We start from the raw sequence: 18628 nt of genomic DNA, 5'->3' as shown, positions 1-18628 counted from the left end.
TGTATGCTCTTTTTGTGGACCCCTGCATGATGAATAAGATATTCCATTACTAAAATTGCAAAAACGTCTTTCATGGAGTTGTGAAATACACATCTGTCTCACATATTATGTGCCATTTGACTAAACTTAAGTCGTACGTAGATTTACCAATGGTATCATGTAGTCTGAGACGGTGAATATCATTTCACCAATTCAATATTCAAAATATAGCCATGGTTATAGTATCAAACGAACTTTATAAAGCTGATCAACAGCTAAAGCTCATTATTTCATTTCGGAACATCTCTGCACCTCATTATAGCAGATTGGCTCTGTGGCGCAATGGATAGCGCATTGGACTTCTAGGTGAATGTAAAAAAGATATTCAAAGGTTGTGGGTTCGAATCCCACCAGAGTCAGTTTTATCCCTGTTACCCTGTTATCCCAAGTACCAATTCATTATTATATTCTCTGTATTTAGTACTAATACCGGCAACCATCTTAACCCCTTGCGTGCTGATGACAGAACGGTTCCGTCATCAGCTACGGGTGAGCTGTGCTGATGACGAAACCGTTCCGTCATGACTCCGCCCACGCAAGGCGGAGTCAGCACAGGCGGAAAATACGCCCCGCACGCAAGGGGTTAAAAAACGTAGTGATAGTTGGGACACTTCCTAATGTTGATAATGTCATTTTGTGGGGTGCTGCCTCAGAGCCTGGATAGCTCAGTCGGTAGAGCATCAGACTTTTAATCTGAGGGCCCAGGGTTCAAGTCCCTGTTCAGGCGGCTTGGTTAAAGAAAATGTATATCAATTGCATACTCTTTTCAGAATCCAATGAATGGGAAGTCCAATTACAGATGGTTCAAAAAAGTCTTGATCGAGTCCTTACATACCCATCTGTGCTCTACTTTCTTTGACAAGGGTTAAGAAGACTTACCCAAACTGTATCATGTAGTTTGACATGTTGATTATCTTTTATCCAATTCAATGTTCAAAATGTAAGCTAGTGTCCGATTAATTTGATAAAGTTGGTCAACAACTTATAGGTCATCTTTTTATTTGTGAATCTCTGATCACCTTGTTGAATCAGGTCGGATCTCTGATGCAATGGATTGCGGCTTGGAGTCCTAGGCGAATGTAGCAAAAGCATTCAAACGCTAAGGGTTCGAACACCAATTGGGTCAATTTGATCCCTCCTCTATTTTATAACTAATTGAAACAGTAACCAGCAATCCTGCTTCTCCATCACCAAAAACATTTACCAAAATGGCAGTGAAAGAAAGTCTACTTAAACAGAGACTGTTTGCTTTGAAAATGTTGCATAGTCTATGCCCAAGAGGAAATTCCCAATGATACTGCTGAAAATGTAATTCAGGAGTTAGTAATAGTATTTGGCCCTTTATTAATTTCACAGTGTCATTTTAAACACGTGATTTCTATGTCATCCGAAAATGAGATAGTACAAATTTCAGGAGTTAAAATGGATTATGTGTGCTGCTGAAATTTCAAATGCTTAAAATATCAATTCATTATTAAACTCTAGAATATTCATTGCTAATATATGTAATTATATAAATATACAAAGTGTAGGTCAGTGTACGTCCACATGTGTTTAGCTGATTTTAAGGTAGAGTATAGCAGAGCCTGGATAGCTCAGTCGGTAGAGCATCAGACTTTTAATCTGAGGGTCCAGGGTTCAAGTCCCTGCTCAGGCGGTTGTTTCCTTTAAAGAAAAAGTACTCTAATTGTATGCTCTTTTTGTGGACCCCTGCATGATGAATAAGATATTCCATTACTAAAATTGCAAAAACGTCTTTCATGGAGTTGTGAAATACACATCTGTCTCACATATTATGTGCCATTTGACTAAACTTAAGTCGTACGTAGATTTACCAATGGTATCATGTAGTCTGAGACGGTGAATATCATTTCACCAATTCAATATTCAAAATATAGCCATGGTTATAGTATCAAACGAACTTTATAAAGCTGATCAACAGCTAAAGCTCATTATTTCATTTCGGAACATCTCTGCACCTCATTATAGCAGATTGGCTCTGTGGCGCAATGGATAGCGCATTGGACTTCTAGGTGAATGTAAAAAAGATATTCAAAGGTTGTGGGTTCGAATCCCACCAGAGTCAGTTTTATCCCTGTTACCCTGTTATCCCAAGTACCAATTCATTATTATATTCTCTGTATTTAGTACTAATACCGGCAACCATCTTAACCCCTTGCGTGCTGATGACAGAACGGTTCCGTCATCAGCTACGGGTGAGCTGTGCTGATGACGAAACCGTTCCGTCATGACTCCGCCCACGCAAGGCGGAGTCAGCACAGGCGGAAAATACGCCCCGCACGCAAGGGGTTAAAAAACGTAGTGATAGTTGGGACACTTCCTAATGTTGATAATGTCATTTTGTGGGGTGCTGCCTCAGAGCCTGGATAGCTCAGTCGGTAGAGCATCAGACTTTTAATCTGAGGGCCCAGGGTTCAAGTCCCTGTTCAGGCGGCTTGGTTAAAGAAAATGTATATCAATTGCATACTCTTTTCAGAATCCAATGAATGGGAAGTCCAATTACAGATGGTTCAAAAAAGTCTTGATCGAGTCCTTACATACCCATCTGTGCTCTACTTTCTTTGACAAGGGTTAAGAAGACTTACCCAAACTGTATCATGTAGTTTGACATGTTGATTATCTTTTATCCAATTCAATGTTCAAAATGTAAGCTAGTGTCCGATTAATTTGATAAAGTTGGTCAACAACTTATAGGTCATCTTTTTATTTGTGAATCTCTGATCACCTTGTTGAATCAGGTCGGATCTCTGATGCAATGGATTGCGGCTTGGAGTCCTAGGCGAATGTAGCAAAAGCATTCAAACGCTAAGGGTTCGAACACCAATTGGGTCAATTTGATCCCTCCTCTATTTTATAACTAATTGAAACAGTAACCAGCAATCCTGCTTCTCCATCACCAAAAACATTTACCAAAATGGCAGTGAAAGAAAGTCTACTTAAACAGAGACTGTTTGCTTTGAAAATGTTGCATAGTCTATGCCCAAGAGGAAATTCCCAATGATACTGCTGAAAATGTAATTCAGGAGTTAGTAATAGTATTTGGCCCTTTATTAATTTCACAGTGTCATTTTAAACACGTGATTTCTATGTCATCCGAAAATGAGATAGTACAAATTTCAGGAGTTAAAATGGATTATGTGTGCTGCTGAAATTTCAAATGCTTAAAATATCAATTCATTATTAAACTCTAGAATATTCATTGCTAATATATGTAATTATATAAATATACAAAGTGTAGGTCAGTGTACGTCCACATTTGTTTAGCTGATTTTAAGGTAGAGTATAGCAGAGCCTGGATAGCTCAGTCGGTAGAGCATCAGACTTTTAATCTGAGGGTCCAGGGTTCAAGTCCCTGCTCAGGCGGTTGTTTCCTTTAAAGAAAAAGTACTCTAATTGTATGCTCTTTTTGTGGACCCCTGCATGATGAATAAGATATTCCATTACTAAAATTGCAAAAACGTCTTTCATGGAGTTGTGAAATACACATCTGTCTCACATATTATGTGCCATTTGACTAAACTTAAGTCGTACGTAGATTTACCAATGGTATCATGTAGTCTGAGACGGTGAATATCATTTCACCAATTCAATATTCAAAATATAGCCATGGTTATAGTATCAAACGAACTTTATAAAGCTGATCAACAGCTAAAGCTCATTATTTCATTTCGGAACATCTCTGCACCTCATTATAGCAGATTGGCTCTGTGGCGCAATGGATAGCGCATTGGACTTCTAGGTGAATGTAAAAAGGATATTCAAAGGTTGTGGGTTCGAATCCCACCAGAGTCAGTTTTATCCCTGTTATCCCAAGTACCAATTCATTATTATATTCTCTGTATTTAGTACTAATACCGGCAACCATCTTAACCCCTTGCGTGCTGATGACAGAACGGTTCCGTCATCAGCTACGGGTGAGCTGTGCTGATGACGAAACCGTTCCGTCATGACTCCGCCCGCGCAAGGCGGAGTCAGCACAGGCGGAAAATACGCCCCGCACGCAAGGGGTTAAAAAACGTAGTGATAGTTGGGACACTTCCTAATGTTGATAATGTCATTTTGTGGGGTGCTGCCTCAGAGCCTGGATAGCTCAGTCGGTAGAGCATCAGACTTTTAATCTGAGGGCCCAGGGTTCAAGTCCCTGTTCAGGCGGCTTGGTTAAAGAAAATGTATATCAATTGCATACTCTTTTCAGAATCCAATGAATGGGAAGTCCAATTACAGATGGTTCAAAAAAGTCTTGATCGAGTCCTTACATACCCATCTGTGCTCTACTTTCTTTGACAAGGGTTAAGAAGACTTACCCAAACTGTATCATGTAGTTTGACATGTTGATTATCTTTTATCCAATTCAATGTTCAAAATGTAAGCTAGTGTCCGATTAATTTGATAAAGTTGGTCAACAACTTATAGGTCATCTTTTTATTTGTGAATCTCTGATCACCTTGTTGAATCAGGTCGGATCTCTGATGCAATGGATTGCGGCTTGGAGTCCTAGGCGAATGTAGCAAAAGCATTCAAACGCTAAGGGTTCGAACACCAATTGGGTCAATTTGATCCCTCCTCTATTTTATAACTAATTGAAACAGTAACCAGCAATCCTGCTTCTCCATCACCAAAAACATTTACCAAAATGGCAGTGAAAGAAAGTCTACTTAAACAGAGACTGTTTGCTTTGAAAATGTTGCATAGTCTATGCCCAAGAGGAAATTCCCAATGATACTGCTGAAAATGTAATTCAGGAGTTAGTAATAGTATTTGGCCCTTTATTAATTTCACAGTGTCATTTTAAACACGTGATTTCTATGTCATCCGAAAATGAGATAGTACAAATTTCAGGAGTTAAAATGGATTATGTGTGCTGCTGAAATTTCAAATGCTTAAAATATCAATTCATTATTAAACTCTAGAATATTCATTGCTAATATATGTAATTATATAAATATACAAAGTGTAGGTCAGTGTACGTCCACATTTGTTTAGCTGATTTTAAGGTAGAGTATAGCAGAGCCTGGATAGCTCAGTCGGTAGAGCATCAGACTTTTAATCTGAGGGTCCAGGGTTCAAGTCCCTGCTCAGGCGGTTGTTTCCTTTAAAGAAAAAGTACTCTAATTGTATGCTCTTTTTGTGGACCCCTGCATGATGAATAAGATATTCCATTACTAAAATTGCAAAAACGTCTTTCATGGAGTTGTGAAATACACATCTGTCTCACATATTATGTGCCATTTGACTAAACTTAAGTCGTACGTAGATTTACCAATGGTATCATGTAGTCTGAGACGGTGAATATCATTTCACCAATTCAATATTCAAAATATAGCCATGGTTATAGTATCAAACGAACTTTATAAAGCTGATCAACAGCTAAAGCTCATTATTTCATTTCGGAACATCTCTGCACCTCATTATAGCAGATTGGCTCTGTGGCGCAATGGATAGCGCATTGGACTTCTAGGTGAATGTAAAAAGGATATTCAAAGGTTGTGGGTTCGAATCCCACCAGAGTCAGTTTTATCCCTGTTATCCCAAGTACCAATTCATTATTATATTCTCTGTATTTAGTACTAATACCGGCAACCATCTTAACCCCTTGCGTGCTGATGACAGAACGGTTCCGTCATCAGCTACGGGTGAGCTGTGCTGATGACGAAACCGTTCCGTCATGACTCCGCCCGCGCAAGGCGGAGTCAGCACAGGCGGAAAATACGCCCCGCACGCAAGGGGTTAAAAAACGTAGTGATAGTTGGGACACTTCCTAATGTTGATAATGTCATTTTGTGGGGTGCTGCCTCAGAGCCTGGATAGCTCAGTCGGTAGAGCATCAGACTTTTAATCTGAGGGCCCAGGGTTCAAGTCCCTGTTCAGGCGGCTTGGTTAAAGAAAATGTATATCAATTGCATACTCTTTTCAGAATCCAATGAATGGGAAGTCCAATTACAGATGGTTCAAAAAAGTCTTGATCGAGTCCTTACATACCCATCTGTGCTCTACTTTCTTTGACAAGGGTTAAGAAGACTTACCCAAACTGTATCATGTAGTTTGACATGTTGATTATCTTTTATCCAATTCAATGTTCAAAATGTAAGCTAGTGTCCGATTAATTTGATAAAGTTGGTCAACAACTTATAGGTCATCTTTTTATTTGTGAATCTCTGATCACCTTGTTGAATCAGGTCGGATCTCTGATGCAATGGATTGCGGCTTGGAGTCCTAGGCGAATGTAGCAAAAGCATTCAAACGCTAAGGGTTCGAACACCAATTGGGTCAATTTGATCCCTCCTCTATTTTATAACTAATTGAAACAGTAACCAGCAATCCTGCTTCTCCATCACCAAAAACATTTACCAAAATGGCAGTGAAAGAAAGTCTACTTAAACAGAGACTGTTTGCTTTGAAAATGTTGCATAGTCTATGCCCAAGAGGAAATTCCCAATGATACTGCTGAAAATGTAATTCAGGAGTTAGTAATAGTATTTGGCCCTTTATTAATTTCACAGTGTCATTTTAAACACGTGATTTCTATGTCATCCGAAAATGAGATAGTACAAATTTCAGGAGTTAAAATGGATTATGTGTGCTGCTGAAATTTCAAATGCTTAAAATATCAATTCATTATTAAACTCTAGAATATTCATTGCTAATATATGTAATTATATAAATATACAAAGTGTAGGTCAGTGTACGTCCACATTTGTTTAGCTGATTTTAAGGTAGAGTATAGCAGAGCCTGGATAGCTCAGTCGGTAGAGCATCAGACTTTTAATCTGAGGGTCCAGGGTTCAAGTCCCTGCTCAGGCGGTTGTTTCCTTTAAAGAAAAAGTACTCTAATTGTATGCTCTTTTTGTGGACCCCTGCATGATGAATAAGATATTCCATTACTAAAATTGCAAAAACGTCTTTCATGGAGTTGTGAAATACACATCTGTCTCACATATTATGTGCCATTTGACTAAACTTAAGTCGTACGTAGATTTACCAATGGTATCATGTAGTCTGAGACGGTGAATATCATTTCACCAATTCAATATTCAAAATATAGCCATGGTTATAGTATCAAACGAACTTTATAAAGCTGATCAACAGCTAAAGCTCATTATTTCATTTCGGAACATCTCTGCACCTCATTATAGCAGATTGGCTCTGTGGCGCAATGGATAGCGCATTGGACTTCTAGGTGAATGTAAAAAAGATATTCAAAGGTTGTGGGTTCGAATCCCACCAGAGTCAGTTTTATCCCTGTTACCCTGTTATCCCAAGTACCAATTCATTATTATATTCTCTGTATTTAGTACTAATACCGGCAACCATCTTAACCCCTTGCGTGCTGATGACAGAACGGTTCCGTCATCAGCTACGGGTGAGCTGTGCTGATGACGAAACCGTTCCGTCATGACTCCGCCCACGCAAGGCGGAGTCAGCACAGGCGGAAAATACGCCCCGCACGCAAGGGGTTAAAAAACGTAGTGATAGTTGGGACACTTCCTAATGTTGATAATGTCATTTTGTGGGGTGCTGCCTCAGAGCCTGGATAGCTCAGTCGGTAGAGCATCAGACTTTTAATCTGAGGGCCCAGGGTTCAAGTCCCTGTTCAGGCGGCTTGGTTAAAGAAAATGTATATCAATTGCATACTCTTTTCAGAATCCAATGAATGGGAAGTCCAATTACAGATGGTTCAAAAAAGTCTTGATCGAGTCCTTACATACCCATCTGTGCTCTACTTTCTTTGACAAGGGTTAAGAAGACTTACCCAAACTGTATCATGTAGTTTGACATGTTGATTATCTTTTATCCAATTCAATGTTCAAAATGTAAGCTAGTGTCCGATTAATTTGATAAAGTTGGTCAACAACTTATAGGTCATCTTTTTATTTGTGAATCTCTGATCACCTTGTTGAATCAGGTCGGATCTCTGATGCAATGGATTGCGGCTTGGAGTCCTAGGCGAATGTAGCAAAAGCATTCAAACGCTAAGGGTTCGAACACCAATTGGGTCAATTTGATCCCTCCTCTATTTTATAACTAATTGAAACAGTAACCAGCAATCCTGCTTCTCCATCACCAAAAACATTTACCAAAATGGCAGTGAAAGAAAGTCTACTTAAACAGAGACTGTTTGCTTTGAAAATGTTGCATAGTCTATGCCCAAGAGGAAATTCCCAATGATACTGCTGAAAATGTAATTCAGGAGTTAGTAATAGTATTTGGCCCTTTATTAATTTCACAGTGTCATTTTAAACACGTGATTTCTATGTCATCCGAAAATGAGATAGTACAAATTTCAGGAGTTAAAATGGATTATGTGTGCTGCTGAAATTTCAAATGCTTAAAATATCAATTCATTATTAAACTCTAGAATATTCATTGCTAATATATGTAATTATATAAATATACAAAGTGTAGGTCAGTGTACGTCCACATTTGTTTAGCTGATTTTAAGGTAGAGTATAGCAGAGCCTGGATAGCTCAGTCGGTAGAGCATCAGACTTTTAATCTGAGGGTCCAGGGTTCAAGTCCCTGCTCAGGCGGTTGTTTCCTTTAAAGAAAAAGTACTCTAATTGTATGCTCTTTTTGTGGACCCCTGCATGATGAATAAGATATTCCATTACTAAAATTGCAAAAACGTCTTTCATGGAGTTGTGAAATACACATCTGTCTCACATATTATGTGCCATTTGACTAAACTTAAGTCGTACGTAGATTTACCAATGGTATCATGTAGTCTGAGACGGTGAATATCATTTCACCAATTCAATATTCAAAATATAGCCATGGTTATAGTATCAAACGAACTTTATAAAGCTGATCAACAGCTAAAGCTCATTATTTCATTTCGGAACATCTCTGCACCTCATTATAGCAGATTGGCTCTGTGGCGCAATGGATAGCGCATTGGACTTCTAGGTGAATGTAAAAAGGATATTCAAAGGTTGTGGGTTCGAATCCCACCAGAGTCAGTTTTATCCCTGTTACCCTGTTATCCCAAGTACCAATTCATTATTATATTCTCTGTATTTAGTACTAATACCGGCAACCATCTTAACCCCTTGCGTGCTGATGACAGAACGGTTCCGTCATCAGCTACGGGTGAGCTGTGCTGATGACGAAACCGTTCCGTCATGACTCCGCCCGCGCAAGGCGGAGTCAGCACAGGCGGAAAATACGCCCCGCACGCAAGGGGTTAAAAAACGTAGTGATAGTTGGGACACTTCCTAATGTTGATAATGTCATTTTGTGGGGTGCTGCCTCAGAGCCTGGATAGCTCAGTCGGTAGAGCATCAGACTTTTAATCTGAGGGCCCAGGGTTCAAGTCCCTGTTCAGGCGGCTTGGTTAAAGAAAATGTATATCAATTGCATACTCTTTTCAGAATCCAATGAATGGGAAGTCCAATTACAGATGGTTCAAAAAAGTCTTGATCGAGTCCTTACATACCCATCTGTGCTCTACTTTCTTTGACAAGGGTTAAGAAGACTTACCCAAACTGTATCATGTAGTTTGACATGTTGATTATCTTTTATCCAATTCAATGTTCAAAATGTAAGCTAGTGTCCGATTAATTTGATAAAGTTGGTCAACAACTTATAGGTCATCTTTTTATTTGTGAATCTCTGATCACCTTGTTGAATCAGGTCGGATCTCTGATGCAATGGATTGCGGCTTGGAGTCCTAGGCGAATGTAGCAAAAGCATTCAAACGCTAAGGGTTCGAACACCAATTGGGTCAATTTGATCCCTCCTCTATTTTATAACTAATTGAAACAGTAACCAGCAATCCTGCTTCTCCATCACCAAAAACATTTACCAAAATGGCAGTGAAAGAAAGTCTACTTAAACAGAGACTGTTTGCTTTGAAAATGTTGCATAGTCTATGCCCAAGAGGAAATTCCCAATGATACTGCTGAAAATGTAATTCAGGAGTTAGTAATAGTATTTGGCCCTTTATTAATTTCACAGTGTCATTTTAAACACGTGATTTCTATGTCATCCGAAAATGAGATAGTACAAATTTCAGGAGTTAAAATGGATTACGTGTGCTGCTGAAATTTCAAATGCTTAAAATATCAATTCATTATTAAACTCTAGAATATTCATTGCTAATATATGTAATTATATAAATATACAAAGTGTAGGTCAGTGTACGTCCACATTTGTTTAGCTGATTTTAAGGTAGAGTATAGCAGAGCCTGGATAGCTCAGTCGGTAGAGCATCAGACTTTTAATCTGAGGGTCCAGGGTTCAAGTCCCTGCTCAGGCGGTTGTTTCCTTTAAAGAAAAAGTACTCTAATTGTATGCTCTTTTTGTGGACCCCTGCATGATGAATAAGATATTCCATTACTAAAATTGCAAAAACGTCTTTCATGGAGTTGTGAAATACACATCTGTCTCACATATTATGTGCCATTTGACTAAACTTAAGTCGTACGTAGATTTACCAATGGTATCATGTAGTCTGAGACGGTGAATATCATTTCACCAATTCAATATTCAAAATATAGCCATGGTTATAGTATCAAACGAACTTTATAAAGCTGATCAACAGCTAAAGCTCATTATTTCATTTCGGAACATCTCTGCACCTCATTATAGCAGATTGGCTCTGTGGCGCAATGGATAGCGCATTGGACTTCTAGGTGAATGTAAAAAAGATATTCAAAGGTTGTGGGTTCGAATCCCACCAGAGTCAGTTTTATCCCTGTTACCCTGTTATCCCAAGTACCAATTCATTATTATATTCTCTGTATTTAGTACTAATACCGGCAACCATCTTAACCCCTTGCGTGCTGATGACAGAACGGTTCTGTCATCAGCTACGGGTGAGCTGTGCTGATGACGAAACCGTTCCGTCATGACTCCGCCCACGCAAGGCGGAGTCAGCACAGGCGGAAAATACGCCCCGCACGCAAGGGGTTAAAAAACGTAGTGATAGTTGGGACACTTCCTAATGTTGATAATGTCATTTTGTGGGGTGCTGCCTCAGAGCCTGGATAGCTCAGTCGGTAGAGCATCAGACTTTTAATCTGAGGGCCCAGGGTTCAAGTCCCTGTTCAGGCGGCTTGGTTAAAGAAAATGTATATCAATTGCATACTCTTTTCAGAATCCAATGAATGGGAAGTCCAATTACAGATGGTTCAAAAAAGTCTTGATCGAGTCCTTACATACCCATCTGTGCTCTACTTTCTTTGACAAGGGTTAAGAAGACTTACCCAAACTGTATCATGTAGTTTGACATGTTGATTATCTTTTATCCAATTCAATGTTCAAAATGTAAGCTAGTGTCCGATTAATTTGATAAAGTTGGTCAACAACTTATAGGTCATCTTTTTATTTGTGAATCTCTGATCACCTTGTTGAATCAGGTCGGATCTCTGATGCAATGGATTGCGGCTTGGAGTCCTAGGCGAATGTAGCAAAAGCATTCAAACGCTAAGGGTTCGAACACCAATTGGGTCAATTTGATCCCTCCTCTATTTTATAACTAATTGAAACAGTAACCAGCAATCCTGCTTCTCCATCACCAAAAACATTTACCAAAATGGCAGTGAAAGAAAGTCTACTTAAACAGAGACTGTTTGCTTTGAAAATGTTGCATAGTCTATGCCCAAGAGGAAATTCCCAATGATACTGCTGAAAATGTAATTCAGGAGTTAGTAATAGTATTTGGCCCTTTATTAATTTCACAGTGTCATTTTAAACACGTGATTTCTATGTCATCCGAAAATGAGATAGTACAAATTTCAGGAGTTAAAATGGATTACGTGTGCTGCTGAAATTTCAAATGCTTAAAATATCAATTCATTATTAAACTCTAGAATATTCATTGCTAATATATGTAATTATATAAATATACAAAGTGTAGGTCAGTGTACGTCCACATTTGTTTAGCTGATTTTAAGGTAGAGTATAGCAGAGCCTGGATAGCTCAGTCGGTAGAGCATCAGACTTTTAATCTGAGGGTCCAGGGTTCAAGTCCCTGCTCAGGCGGTTGTTTCCTTTAAAGAAAAAGTACTCTAATTGTATGCTCTTTTTGTGGACCCCTGCATGATGAATAAGATATTCCATTACTAAAATTGCAAAAACGTCTTTCATGGAGTTGTGAAATACACATCTGTCTCACATATTATGTGCCATTTGACTAAACTTAAGTCGTACGTAGATTTACCAATGGTATCATGTAGTCTGAGACGGTGAATATCATTTCACCAATTCAATATTCAAAATATAGCCATGGTTATAGTATCAAACGAACTTTATAAAGCTGATCAACAGCTAAAGCTCATTATTTCATTTCGGAACATCTCTGCACCTCATTATAGCAGATTGGCTCTGTGGCGCAATGGATAGCGCATTGGACTTCCAGGTGAATGTAAAAAAGATATTCAAAGGTTGTGGTTTCGAATCCCACCAGAGTCAGTTTTATCCCTGTTACCCTGTTATCCCAAGTACCAATTCATTATTATATTCTCTGTATTTAGTACTAATACCGGCAACCATCTTAACCCCTTGCGTGCTGATGACAGAACGGTTCCGTCATCAGCTACGGGTGAGCTGTGCTGATGACGAAACCGTTCCGTCATGACTCCGCCCACGCAAGGCGGAGTCAGCACAGGCGGAAAATACGCCCCGCACGCAAGGGGTTAAAAAACGTAGTGATAGTTGGGACACTTCCTAATGTTGATAATGTCATTTTGTGGGGTGCTGCCTCAGAGCCTGGATAGCTCAGTCGGTAGAGCATCAGACTTTTAATCTGAGGGCCCAGGGTTCAAGTCCCTGTTCAGGCGGCTTGGTTAAAGAAAATGTATATCAATTGCATACTCTTTTCAGAATCCAATGAATGGGAAGTCCAATTACAGATGGTTCAAAAAAGTCTTGATCGAGTCCTTACATACCCATCTGTGCTCTACTTTCTTTGACAAGGGTTAAGAAGACTTACCCAAACTGTATCATGTAGTTTGACATGTTGATTATCTTTTATCCAATTCAATGTTCAAAATGTAAGCTAGTGTCCGATTAATTTGATAAAGTTGGTCAACAACTTATAGGTCATCTTTTTATTTGTGAATCTCTGATCACCTTGTTGAATCAGGTCGGATCTCTGATGCAATGGATTGCGGCTTGGAGTCCTAGGCGAATGTAGCAAAAGCATGCAAACGCTAAGGGTTCGAACACCAATTGGGTCAATTTGATCCCTCCTCTATTTTATAACTAATTGAAACAGTAACCAGCAATCCTGCTTCTCCATCACCAAAAACATTTACCAAAATGGCAGTGAAAGAAAGTCTACTTAAACAGAGACTGTTTGCTTTGAAAATGTTGCATAGTCTATGCCCAAGAGGAAATTCCCAATGATACTGCTGAAAATGTAATTCAGGAGTTAGTAATAGTATTTGGCCCTTTATTAATTTCACAGTGTCATTTTAAACACGTGATTTCTATGTCATCCGAAAATGAGATAGTACAAATTTCAGGAGTTAAAATGGATTACGTGTGCTGCTGAAATTTCAAATGCTTAAAATATCAATTCATTATTAAACTCTAGAATATTCATTGCTAATATATGTAATTATATAAATATACAAAGTGTAGGTCAGTGTACGTCCACATTTGTTTAGCTGATTTTAAGGTAGAGTATAGCAGAGCCTGGATAGCTCAGTCGGTAGAGCATCAGACTTTTAATCTGAGGGTCCAGGGTTCAAGTCCCTGCTCAGGCGGTTGTTTCCTTTAAAGAAAAAGTACTCTAATTGTATGCTCTTTTTGTGGACCCCTGCATGATGAATAAGATATTCCATTACTAAAATTGCAAAAACGTCTTTCATGGAGTTGTGAAATACACATCTGTCTCACATATTATGTGCCATTTGACTAAACTTAAGTCGTACGTAGATTTACCAATGGTATCATGTAGTCTGAGACGGTGAATATCATTTCACCAATTCAATATTCAAAATATAGCCATGGTTATAGTATCAAACGAACTTTATAAAGCTGATCAACAGCTAAAGCTCATTATTTCATTTCGGAACATCTCTGCACCTCATTATAGCAGATTGGCTCTGTGGCGCAATGGATAGCGCATTGGACTTCTAGGTGAATGTAAAAAAGATATTCAAAGGTTGTGGGTTCGAATCCCACCAGAGTCAGTTTTATCCCTGTTACCCTGTTATCCCAAGTACCAATTCATTATTATATTCTCTGTATTTAGTACTAATACCGGCAACCATCTTAACCCCTTGCGTGCTGATGACAGAACGGTTCTGTCATCAGCTACGGGTGAGCTGTGCTGATGACGAAACCGTTCCGTCATGACTCCGCCCACGCAAGGCGGAGTCAGCACAGGCGGAAAATACGCCCCGCACGCAAGGGGTTAAAAAACGTAGTGATAGTTGGGACACTTCCTAATGTTGATAATGTCATTTTGTGGGGTGCTGCCTCAGAGCCTGGATAGCTCAGTCGGTAGAGCATCAGACTTTTAATCTGAGGGCCCAGGGTTCAAGTCCCTGTTCAGGCGGCTTGGTTAAAGAAAATGTATATCAATTGCATACTCTTTTCAGAATCCAATGAATGGGAAGTCCAATTACAGATGTTTCAAAAAAGTCTTGATCGAGTCCTTACATACCCATCTGTGCTCTACTTTCTTTGACAAGGGTTAAGAAGACTTACCCAAACTGTATCATGTAGTTTGACATGTTGATTATCTTTTATCCAATTCAATGTTCAAAATGTAAGCTAGTGTCCGATTAATTTGATAAAGTTGGTCAACAACTTATAGGTCATCTTTTTATTTGTGAATCTCTGATCACCTTGTTGAATCAGGTCGGATCTCTGATGCAATGGATTGCGGCTTGGAGTCCTAGGCGAATGTAGCAAAAGCATTCAAACGCTAAGGGTTCGAACACCAATTGGGTCAATTTGATCCCTCCTCTATTTTATAACTAATTGAAACAGTAACCAGCAATCCTGCTTCTCCATCACCAAAAACATTTACCAAAATGGCAGTGAAAGAAAGTCTACTTAAACAGAGACTGTTTGCTTTGAAAATGTTGCATAGTCTATGCCCAAGAGGAAATTCCCAATGATACTGCTGAAAATGTAATTCAGGAGTTAGTAATAGTATTTGGCCCTTTATTAATTTCACAGTGTCATTTTAAACACGTGATTTCTATGTCATCCGAAAATGAGATAGTACAAATTTCAGGAGTTAAAATGGATTACGTGTGCTGCTGAAATTTCAAATGCTTAAAATATCAATTCATTATTAAACTCTAGAATATTCATTGCTAATATATGTAATTATATAAATATACAAAGTGTAGGTCAGTGTACGTCCACATTTGTTTAGCTGATTTTAAGGTAGAGTATAGCAGAGCCTGGATAGCTCAGTCGGTAGAGCATCAGACTTTTAATCTGAGGGTCCAGGGTTCAAGTCCCTGCTCAGGCGGTTGTTTCCTTTAAAGAAAAAGTACTCTAATTGTATGCTCTTTTTGTGGACCCCTGCATGATGAATAAGATATTCCATTACTAAAATTGCAAAAACGTCTTTCATGGAGTTGTGAAATACACATCTGTCTCACATATTATGTGCCATTTGACTAAACTTAAGTCGTACGTAGATTTACCAATGGTATCATGTAGTCTGAGACGGTGAATATCATTTCACCAATTCAATATTCAAAATATAGCCATGGTTATAGTATCAAACGAACTTTATAAAGCTGATCAACAGCTAAAGCTCATTATTTCATTTCGGAACATCTCTGCACCTCATTATAGCAGATTGGCTCTGTGGCGCAATGGATAGCGCATTGGACTTCTAGGTGAATGTAAAAAAGATATTCAAAGGTTGTGGGTTCGAATCCCACCAGAGTCAGTTTTATCCCTGTTACCCTGTTATCCCAAGTACCAATTCATTATTATATTCTCTGTATTTAGTACTAATACCGGCAACCATCTTAACCCCTTGCGTGCTGATGACAGAACGGTTCTGTCATCAGCTACGGGTGAGCTGTGCTGATGACGAAACCGTTCCGTCATGACTCCGCCCGCGCAAGGCGGAGTCAGCACAGGCGGAAAATACGCCCCGCACGCAAGGGGTTAAAAAACGTAGTGATAGTTGGGACACTTCCTAATGTTGATAATGTCATTTTGTGGGGTGCTGCCTCAGAGCCTGGATAGCTCAGTCGGTAGAGCATCAGACTTTTAATCTGAGGGCCCAGGGTTCAAGTCCCTGTTCAGGCGGCTTGGTTAAAGAAAATGTATATCAATTGCATACTCTTTTCAGAATCCAATGAATGGGAAGTCCAATTACAGATGGTTCAAAAAAGTCTTGATCGAGTCCTTACATACCCATCTGTGCTCTACTTTCTTTGACAAGGGTTAAGAAGACTTACCCAAACTGTATCATGTAGTTTGACATGTTGATTATCTTTTATCCAATTCAATGTTCAAAATGTAAGCTAGTGTCCGATTAATTTGATAAAGTTGGTCAACAACTTATAGGTCATCTTTTTATTTGTGAATCTCTGATCACCTTGTTGAATCAGGTCGGATCTCTGATGCAATGGATTGCGGCTTGGAGTCCTAGGCGAATGTAGCAAAAGCATTCAAACGCTAAGGGTTCGAACACCAATTGGGTCAATTTGATCCCTCCTCTATTTTATAACTAATTGAAACAGTAACCAGCAATCCTGCTTCTCCATCACCAAAAACATTTACCAAAATGGCAGTGAAAGAAAGTCTACTTAAACAGAGACTGTTTGCTTTGAAAATGTTGCATAGTCTATGCCCAAGAGGAAATTCCCAATGATACTGCTGAAAATGTAATTCAGGAGTTAGTAATAGTATTTGGCCCTTTATTAATTTCACAGTGTCATTTTAAACACGTGATTTCTATGTCATCCGAAAATGAGATAGTACAAATTTCAGGAGTTAAAATGGATTACGTGTGCTGCTGAAATTTCAAATGCTTAAAATATCAATTCATTATTAAACTCTAGAATATTCATTGCTAATATATGTAATTATATAAATATACAAAGTGTAGGTCAGTGTACGTCCACATTTGTTTAGCTGATTTTAAGGTAGAGTATAGCAGAGCCTGGATAGCTCAGTCGGTAGAGCATCAGACTTTTAATCTGAGGGTCCAGGGTTCAAGTCCCTGCTCAGGCGGTTGTTTCCTTTAAAGAAAAAGTACTCTAATTGTATGCTCTTTTTGTGGACCCCTGCATGATGAATAAGATATTCCATTACTAAAATTGCAAAAACGTCTTTCATGGAGTTGTGAAATACACATCTGTCTCACATATTATGTGCCATTTGACTAAACTTAAGTCGTACGTAGATTTACCAATGGTATCATGTAGTCTGAGACGGTGAATATCATTTCACCAATTCAATATTCAAAATATAGCCATGGTTATAGTATCAAACGAACTTTATAAAGCTGATCAACAGCTAAAGCTCATTATTTCATTTCGGAACATCTCTGCACCTCATTATAGCAGATTGGCTCTGTGGCGCAATGGATAGCGCATTGGACTTCCAGGTGAATGTAAAAAAGATATTCAAAGGTTGTGGTTTCGAATCCCACCAGAGTCAGTTTTATCCCTGTTACCCTGTTATCCCAAGTACCAATTCATTATTATATTCTCTGTATTTAGTACTAATACCGGCAACCATCTTAACCCCTTGCGTGCTGATGACAGAACGGTTCCGTCATCAGCTACGGGTGAGCTGTGCTGATGACGAAACCGTTCCGTCATGACTCCGCCCACGCAAGGCGGAGTCAGCACAGGCGGAAAATACGCCCCGCACGCAAGGGGTTAAAAAACGTAGTGATAGTTGGGACACTTCCTAATGTTGATAATGTCATTTTGTGGGGTGCTGCCTCAGAGCCTGGATAGCTCAGTCGGTAGAGCATCAGACTTTTAATCTGAGGGCCCAGGGTTCAAGTCCCTGTTCAGGCGGCTTGGTTAAAGAAAATGTATATCAATTGCATACTCTTTTCAGAATCCAATGAATGGGAAGTCCAATTACAGATGGTTCAAAAAAGTCTTGATCGAGTCCTTACATACCCATCTGTGCTCTACTTTCTTTGACAAGGGTTAAGAAGACTTACCCAAACTGTATCATGTAGTTTGACATGTTGATTATCTTTTATCCAATTCAATGTTCAAAATGTAAGCTAGTGTCCGATTAATTTGATAAAGTTGGTCAACAACTTATAGGTCATCTTTTTATTTGTGAATCTCTGATCACCTTGTTGAATCAGGTCGGATCTCTGATGCAATGGATTGCGGCTTGGAGTCCTAGGCGAATGTAGCAAAAGCATTCAAACGCTAAGGGTTCGAACACCAATTGGGTCAATTTGATCCCTCCTCTATTTTATAACTAATTGAAACAGTAACCAGCAATCCTGCTTCTCCATCACCAAAAACATTTACCAAAATGGCAGTGAAAGAAAGTCTACTTAAACAGAGACTGTTTGCTTTGAAAATGTTGCATAGTCTATGCCCAAGAGGAAATTCCCAATGATACTGCTGAAAATGTAATTCAGGAGTTAGTAATAGTATTT

General features: G+C 39.0%; 20 non-coding genes across 20 annotated transcripts; all 20 read left to right on the top strand.

Moving 5' to 3' along the window:
- The first annotated feature begins 307 nt into the window (after nucleotides 1-307).
- TRNAR-UCU (transfer RNA arginine (anticodon UCU)) lies at nucleotides 308-398 on the top strand. Its single transcript is given in 2 exon segments — nucleotides 308-344; nucleotides 363-398. It is a non-coding gene; the product is annotated as a tRNA-Arg (tRNA).
- A 295-nt stretch (nucleotides 399-693) lies between these two features.
- Nucleotides 694-766, top strand: TRNAK-UUU (transfer RNA lysine (anticodon UUU)). The gene has a single exon. It is a non-coding gene; the product is annotated as a tRNA-Lys (tRNA).
- Nucleotides 767-2034: 1268 nt separating this feature from the next.
- On the top strand, nucleotides 2035-2125 carry TRNAR-UCU (transfer RNA arginine (anticodon UCU)). The gene is given in 2 exon segments: nucleotides 2035-2071; nucleotides 2090-2125. It is a non-coding gene; the product is annotated as a tRNA-Arg (tRNA).
- A 295-nt stretch (nucleotides 2126-2420) lies between these two features.
- Nucleotides 2421-2493, top strand: TRNAK-UUU (transfer RNA lysine (anticodon UUU)). Its single transcript has one exon. It is a non-coding gene; the product is annotated as a tRNA-Lys (tRNA).
- Nucleotides 2494-3761: 1268 nt separating this feature from the next.
- TRNAR-UCU (transfer RNA arginine (anticodon UCU)) lies at nucleotides 3762-3852 on the top strand. Its single transcript is given in 2 exon segments — nucleotides 3762-3798; nucleotides 3817-3852. It is a non-coding gene; the product is annotated as a tRNA-Arg (tRNA).
- A 287-nt stretch (nucleotides 3853-4139) lies between these two features.
- TRNAK-UUU (transfer RNA lysine (anticodon UUU)) lies at nucleotides 4140-4212 on the top strand. The gene has a single exon. It is a non-coding gene; the product is annotated as a tRNA-Lys (tRNA).
- A 1268-nt stretch (nucleotides 4213-5480) lies between these two features.
- On the top strand, nucleotides 5481-5571 carry TRNAR-UCU (transfer RNA arginine (anticodon UCU)). The gene is given in 2 exon segments: nucleotides 5481-5517; nucleotides 5536-5571. It is a non-coding gene; the product is annotated as a tRNA-Arg (tRNA).
- A 287-nt stretch (nucleotides 5572-5858) lies between these two features.
- Nucleotides 5859-5931, top strand: TRNAK-UUU (transfer RNA lysine (anticodon UUU)). Its single transcript has one exon. It is a non-coding gene; the product is annotated as a tRNA-Lys (tRNA).
- A 1268-nt stretch (nucleotides 5932-7199) lies between these two features.
- TRNAR-UCU (transfer RNA arginine (anticodon UCU)) lies at nucleotides 7200-7290 on the top strand. Its single transcript is given in 2 exon segments — nucleotides 7200-7236; nucleotides 7255-7290. It is a non-coding gene; the product is annotated as a tRNA-Arg (tRNA).
- Nucleotides 7291-7585: 295 nt separating this feature from the next.
- Nucleotides 7586-7658, top strand: TRNAK-UUU (transfer RNA lysine (anticodon UUU)). Its single transcript has one exon. It is a non-coding gene; the product is annotated as a tRNA-Lys (tRNA).
- Nucleotides 7659-8926: 1268 nt separating this feature from the next.
- TRNAR-UCU (transfer RNA arginine (anticodon UCU)) lies at nucleotides 8927-9017 on the top strand. Its single transcript is given in 2 exon segments — nucleotides 8927-8963; nucleotides 8982-9017. It is a non-coding gene; the product is annotated as a tRNA-Arg (tRNA).
- A 295-nt stretch (nucleotides 9018-9312) lies between these two features.
- TRNAK-UUU (transfer RNA lysine (anticodon UUU)) lies at nucleotides 9313-9385 on the top strand. Its single transcript has one exon. It is a non-coding gene; the product is annotated as a tRNA-Lys (tRNA).
- A 1268-nt stretch (nucleotides 9386-10653) lies between these two features.
- Nucleotides 10654-10744, top strand: TRNAR-UCU (transfer RNA arginine (anticodon UCU)). The gene is given in 2 exon segments: nucleotides 10654-10690; nucleotides 10709-10744. It is a non-coding gene; the product is annotated as a tRNA-Arg (tRNA).
- A 295-nt stretch (nucleotides 10745-11039) lies between these two features.
- TRNAK-UUU (transfer RNA lysine (anticodon UUU)) lies at nucleotides 11040-11112 on the top strand. The gene has a single exon. It is a non-coding gene; the product is annotated as a tRNA-Lys (tRNA).
- Nucleotides 11113-12766: 1654 nt separating this feature from the next.
- On the top strand, nucleotides 12767-12839 carry TRNAK-UUU (transfer RNA lysine (anticodon UUU)). Its single transcript has one exon. It is a non-coding gene; the product is annotated as a tRNA-Lys (tRNA).
- A 1268-nt stretch (nucleotides 12840-14107) lies between these two features.
- On the top strand, nucleotides 14108-14198 carry TRNAR-UCU (transfer RNA arginine (anticodon UCU)). The gene is given in 2 exon segments: nucleotides 14108-14144; nucleotides 14163-14198. It is a non-coding gene; the product is annotated as a tRNA-Arg (tRNA).
- Nucleotides 14199-14493: 295 nt separating this feature from the next.
- On the top strand, nucleotides 14494-14566 carry TRNAK-UUU (transfer RNA lysine (anticodon UUU)). Its single transcript has one exon. It is a non-coding gene; the product is annotated as a tRNA-Lys (tRNA).
- Nucleotides 14567-15834: 1268 nt separating this feature from the next.
- TRNAR-UCU (transfer RNA arginine (anticodon UCU)) lies at nucleotides 15835-15925 on the top strand. The gene is given in 2 exon segments: nucleotides 15835-15871; nucleotides 15890-15925. It is a non-coding gene; the product is annotated as a tRNA-Arg (tRNA).
- A 295-nt stretch (nucleotides 15926-16220) lies between these two features.
- On the top strand, nucleotides 16221-16293 carry TRNAK-UUU (transfer RNA lysine (anticodon UUU)). Its single transcript has one exon. It is a non-coding gene; the product is annotated as a tRNA-Lys (tRNA).
- Nucleotides 16294-17947: 1654 nt separating this feature from the next.
- On the top strand, nucleotides 17948-18020 carry TRNAK-UUU (transfer RNA lysine (anticodon UUU)). Its single transcript has one exon. It is a non-coding gene; the product is annotated as a tRNA-Lys (tRNA).
- Nucleotides 18021-18628: the final 608 nt, after the last annotated feature.

Source organism: Lissotriton vulgaris, chromosome 1_2, assembly GCF_964263255.1.
Source record: "Lissotriton vulgaris chromosome 1_2, aLisVul1.2, whole genome shotgun sequence".
Lineage (NCBI taxonomy): Eukaryota > Metazoa > Chordata > Amphibia > Caudata > Salamandridae > Lissotriton > Lissotriton vulgaris.
This window is presented reverse-complemented; position numbering and strand designations above follow the sequence as displayed.